At 39.7% G+C, this 6,298-nt stretch overlaps 1 non-coding gene across 1 annotated transcript; it reads right to left on the bottom strand.

The window, feature by feature from the left end:
* Positions 1-5,708: 5,708 nt before the first annotated feature.
* trnal-uag lies at positions 5,709-5,791 on the bottom strand. Its single transcript has one exon. It is a non-coding gene; the product is annotated as a tRNA-Leu (tRNA).
* Between the last annotated feature and the right edge of the window lie 507 nt (positions 5,792-6,298).

Raw genomic sequence — 6,298 nt, 5'->3', positions numbered from 1 at the left:
CCGGCCTGTTTAACTTCCTGAGGCTTCAAATAAGGAACACAAAGATTTGAATCATGGTCTCCTGGATGACAAACCTGCCTCACTAACTTCCTAATGTAGCCTTCCGGGTCTCTAAAATGGGGCCGTTACCTCTCTCTGGCCAGTATTTCCATGGCTTCCATGGCTATGTGTTCCAAATTTACGATAAAAAGAATATGTATTTGGAAAATGCCCTGTGCTGTACCCAACTCCCATCTATAGCTGTTTTTCCTTCCACTCCTTGTTATATCTCCTGAACTTTTCCTGTCCTTCTCTCTCTCTCTGCCTTAGCTCCTATCTCCTCACCTCCAACCCACCATTACCACAAGCCACACCTCTCTGATTCATCGCAGCCCCTTTAGCTGTGTCGTAAGAAGGCGGCTTTATCTTCATCATTATCACCATGTTAATTCCAGAGTCTTATCTTCCTAAATAAAGTGTGCGGCTTTGTCTCTTTGTGCTGACATCCCCGGGCTGCTCTTGAATGTAGCTCATTTCTATCTTGCTCTGCTTTGCATTGAAATGAACCAGTTTTTTGGAGACGACCACTAGTGTAGCTTGCATCAGCTCCATGCAAGCTAATAGGGGTATCAGCACTTGCCTGCATCAGAGAACATCAAAGCGAGCAATTCCCTCTGAACAGAGAATCCGAGTGCACACAGCGGGCAAGCATGCAAAAACACACACTCAGGCACACACACACAGACGGGTGCATACAGCGGGCATGAGGGAAGGGGAAGCTTCCTGTTATCATGCAGCATTTCCATATATGTTAATAGCACTCTTGTTATTGTGCAGAAACAGCCAATGGTGTGATGAAGTGATGAGCTGTCCTGGCTGCAGGGAAGAGGACTGACAGGGTTCGAAAACATTACAGTCTGTAATTTTTTTCTTTTTTCAGGCATTGATTTTCCTCCAAAACACACACAAACTGTAGAAGCACATACAGAAAACGCAACCACACAATTGATTTCCCGCCATTGTCCGTGTTAGTGCTGATATGAATGATGTGTTTGATGTGAGGCGAATCATTGATGTTTCTGCTAACACCACATGATCACCCTGTGAACAGTTTCATTTGATGCCACTTCTGAAAAACCTGCATGGGAACTGGGTCATGAAATTTCAGACTTTCAAACAATCACACTCCAAAGCTAGATGAATGGTACTTACTGCAGGCACTGCTTTTGACCAACTTACTGATGTGCTATCGTGTGTGATCACTGCTTTTCCATCTGTACACATCCGTGACAAACAAAACACATTAGAGCTATCACAGTACTGTAATCATATTTGCTGAAGGAGCTTTCTTCCCCCGCATTTGTTGTATAATTTGATTTGCTTGGTGAGTGGTCACAGAGCACTGCTCATTATCATCTGAATAATTCATAATGAATTATGTTTGTAATTTCTGCCTGGATATCAGATCTCTTTGAGGTCACAGAACTAATGTATCGATTGGTTAACATCTTTTGAGCATATGTTTTTCTAAAAGTGGCGAGTCCATTATATCAGCATAAAGGATTTCAACCAATGCCGTGCCACGCATGGACTTCCAGTAGAGGCTCTGATTTAGCAGCTCTGATATAACATCAAACACCTCCTACTCATAGACAAACAAATAACATGCTGACAAATAAAGACATCAGATCCAAAAAGAAAAGCGTATACTGCAACAGAAAGGCTGTGGATAGCAGTTTTGACCTTGAATTTGGATGATGTGAATTTTGAAGTATACAGTACAGATAATCGAAGTGCTGCCTGTGAAACCAAGTTTTGTTTGTTGATTTCATAATCAACATCTTATGGTACAAATACAGAGTGTTCTGGGGCTAATTACTGACTCTCAAAGTAACTCTGTGCCTATTAAAGTACCATTACACACTCCAGTGTGTGAGTACTGGCGTGGCACTCCATGGATTGGACTTGTATGTCCAGCACTTTCCACAGATAGCTAATGAATTTGGAGGCCAAGTCAACACCTCAGACTCATTGTTGTTCTCCTAAAACCATTTTTACTTTAGAATGTGCCAAGGTGCATTATCCTGCTTAACAAGGTTAAATGGAATAATGTTGCTATTAAAGGGTATACATGGCAGGACCCAAGGTTTCCTAGGAGAACATTGTACCTTTGCTGACTTGCGTTCGTCCCATAGTGCATTTTGGTGTAAGAAAACATGAGTCATCAGCCCAGGTCACCATCTTCCATTGGTTCGTGGCCCAGTTCTAATGTAAAAATTCCCATCGTTTGGATCAGATTAGTCTCTAACTTTGCAGCACCTTATGCATGCAACAAATTGTGACCAACTGTGGATTCCGATATCTTTCTACGAGAACCACCACTAACCGTTTTGAGACATTTGAGCTACAACTGGTCTGTTGGATCAGACCACATGAGCCAGCCTTCGCTCCCCATGTGCATCACTTGGTTGCCCATGACCCTGTTGCTCTTCCTTCCTTCGACCACTTTTGATAGACATTGACCACTGCAGACTTGGAACACCTCACAAGAAATGCACTTTTGGAAATGCTCTGATCCGTTTGCTCAAATCACCAGATTTTCCTGCTTCTAGCACATTAGCTTTGAGGACAAAGTTGTGGGGGTTACTTCCTAACATCAAAATATTGTAACTCTAAAGGTACAACAAGGTATTTTATTTTCTGGAAACAGTGCCAGCCACTGTGTCACTGTGCTGCCCTTAATAATAACAATAATAAATAAAAATAATAAAAAGTCTCAAAATGTTCGTCTACCTTACACTCAAAATTTTAAAATCACTGATGCGGGATATAAGAAAACCATAATCCTAATCACACGAGCCAAGGTGTGAAAACGAGTGTGGGTCACAATCAGCCAAGGTTTTGGGTGAACCCATTGTGAAATCTAGCCCCACGCTATCATGTGTTTTACTGAGGTCAAAGGGCCCACGATGTGAGTGACCCCCTCCCCCTTAGACTTCAAGCTCCTTAGACTTCTTGACAGGAACTTGTGGTCTTGCTGACAAACCACTCATAATTGAAAACATTATAACCAGATTTTATTTGCTTCATTTGTGTGGTATCTAAATATTTTTTTCAGTTTACAGTTTAAAAGTATAATGCTACATGCTGTAGCTAAGAGGGGTTTTATGGTGCAAGCAGTGTCCGATTTTTTAGGTTCTTCTGACAGTATGTCAGAGGAAGTCTAAATAGCTGCTCTTGCTGATGTGGTTCAGGCACCTGATCAAGATGTCACTCAGATGTGTCCCTGTGGAGGTATTCCAGACTGATTAGCAGGAGACACTGAAAAGGCTGCAGACATCATACTGCATATTTCATCTTACCTGAGGATCCCTTAGGATGGAGCTGGAGGCTGTGAGTGAAGAGATTTCTGGACTAGAGTGATTAGTCTGCTGTCACTGCATTTGGAATAAATGCATGAATAAGTGGGCAACACAAACAAGCTAGTACTTAGCTCTACTTAGCTTACCTAACTTGCCTAGCTGTTGTTGTAAAACCAAATATATCTCACAAATACTATAGCTTTACCAAGAGTTAAAAAATGATATACTTAACACAAATGCATCTGTTCAGCCTTATGTAGAAAAGAATGAACAGATCCTTGGTTTCAAAAGCCAGTACTGTCTACTTCAGCAGGAAAAAACAAACAACACAATGCTTAATTTATGATTCTGTGATTCTGTCTGTCAGTGTAAGGATAAGGATCTTTAACCTTTAACTTTTAATGAGTAAAAGTGCAGTTCTCCAAAATTCCAACTGCATTTTCCTTGACGTGGATGATATTTTTCTTTCTTTTTGGCACTCGGTTTCACTTCAACTTCAACTCTTCTCTGCGACTGGGTGATGACCTAACAGTACAAACATATTTTAAAATTGTTAAAGTTTCCGCCTGACCATGAAATCAAAACAGTGAGCTGGAGTACACTAGAAAGCTCGATCCAGTTAACTACAGAACTGAGAGATAATTCTGTTTCGTCTTTATTATGAGACACTATTTTTATGTCGCACAAAAGCATTTGGTGGAGTGGTAGTATGAAAATTTTAATTAATGCGGCCCTAATTATTGCATTGGAGAAGCTTCTGTTTTGCGAGTATCCTAGTGCTGCCCTTCCCAAGTTGAATTTTCTGATGTGTGCAGATCTTCACATCGGCTCCTTGTTATTGCTACGTGGCATGAGTACAACCCAAACAACTCAGCAGGCAGCTTCTTTTTTAAAAGTGATTTAGAAATTGGGCTAGTACCTCTGGGACTGTCAAGAGTTTATATGCTGTGTTAAAGATTCTCTTTCTTCTATTTCATTGATTATCTACATTGACCGGCCGACATCAAAGGTTAATTTAAGGATGATACTATTCAAGCAACCCATATGGAAAAGAAATATTAAAAACTTATATGATTTACTCATGAAAGTGGCCACTTTCTCATTACTTTCATACATTGTTTTACTAAGTATCCAAAACATACAAGTTTCATTTATATAATTTTTCAAGGGATCTTATATCTGTTTTCACTCTTGTATGCTTTTCATACAAGTTTCACACAAGACAGATACAAATTTTATAAGATTTATATATATCTTTTCCATATGGGAGAACACAGTGCTGCACATAAACAAATGTGATAGCGTTAAATGCATTTATCATCCCTCGATGAAAGGAGGTTTCATAATTAACATATTTATATCAGACAGACAAAGACAAACAAAATTTTAAATACATTTCATGGATTCAGTAAACTGTCAACGATGGTCAGGTGATTTCAGAGAAAACAGTGTTAAGTAAAATCATACCCATCTCATTCAACTCTTTAAAGGAAAACCGTGGTGATGTTTAGTTAGTGAGAGGAAGGCTACCTGGTTGCAGGGTTTAATTAAAACTTTTGTGACTTAATGTAATTTATTCTGAACAAACATGTGAATAATTGGACGAGTGCAGCTTTAAATCTGTTACTGTGTGGCAAACATTTACACAGTGATTAGAATGAATTCATCAGCATACATTCCTTATTTGGCAAACACTTATGGAGACACTTTAGGCCCAACAAAGTGACACACAAAGCTCATTGTTATGAAACAATTGGTTTGTCCTCACAAAAGATACCAATTTATAAAATGAGGAGATACCTTTTTTCCTTTTTATTACACATCCTAAAGTTGTGGCTAAGTCACAGACTGTCTCTGTGCTGACACGGAAAGATGTAACCAGTCAGCTAGGCCTCTCAATTCACTGACCTGGACCTCTCTGCCTTTTTTATGCTGTTGGTGCCTTTTGGAGCATTTTTAATGGAATTCTCTGACAGTACGGCTTGCTCTCTGTTACACACTGTCCGAGTACATACTGTGCAGTGCAACCTCATAGTTTATATGGATGCAGCAAGACTCTACCCTCCAACCTAATCACTAATTCTGGCTCCAAAAAAAGAGAAAAAGTTCTCATACTCGATATAAAAGTTCAAAGACTTCAAAAACTCTGTGTGACGTTCCTGTCTCATCTTTTCTTTACAATCAGTATAAAATAGTGCATAAGCCCATTGCAGGGAACATTGCCTGTATAAATTACAATACACTTGCAAATGTGTTTTCGTTTGCATGCTTAAATTGAGTATCCTGAGGACTAAGTTACAACTGATGATGAGATAAGCTGTATTAATCCCAGGGGGAAATTGAGTTAACATAGCAGCAGAAATTTCCTGTCAGGAGTGGGATTTGAACCCACGCCTCCAGAGGAGACTGCAGCCTAAACACGGTGCCTTTGACCACTCAGCCATTCTGACGCTTGATGATGACCTGTAGCACCAAGCTCCGAGTCCTAATTCTACACCAGTGTTTTACAGAGATTATTTGCTTTGTCCTCTGATTGCCAAGATTCATCACTGACACTGACTTCACAGTGTTAACCATGCACAGTAAATGCAAAGCACATCATGAATGTTGATGCGCAGAAATCTGCTTGCTCATCAGTGCTCCTTCCATTCATGTAGTCCTGCAGTAGTTCCAGTACATCCATTGTGCAATATAACACAAGTGTTACTGCAGTCTTTAAAGTTCTGATACATATGACTGTTTCAAAGATTGCCAAAATGATCGCTATAACCAGTAATGTCACTGGTTGTAATCGGTGATATAATATATTCACAGTATTTGTACTGAATCAGATTAATGATCTGTTCTGTAATGTTATTGTGGACTTCATAAACCAATGATGATCATTTCAGTTTTTGCCTCAAAATCCAGGGAAAGGGACTGTGACGCACCACTAATCTTTAAGATATGATGTGAAA

The sequence above is a fragment of the Haplochromis burtoni genome, unplaced genomic scaffold (assembly GCF_018398535.1).
Source record: "Haplochromis burtoni strain Fernald_Lab_line unplaced genomic scaffold, NCSU_Asbu1 Contig_186, whole genome shotgun sequence".
Taxonomy (NCBI): Eukaryota; Metazoa; Chordata; class Actinopteri; order Cichliformes; family Cichlidae; genus Haplochromis; species Haplochromis burtoni.
The sequence above is the reverse complement of the archived record's forward strand: the minus strand, read 5'-3'. Positions and strand labels throughout refer to the sequence as shown.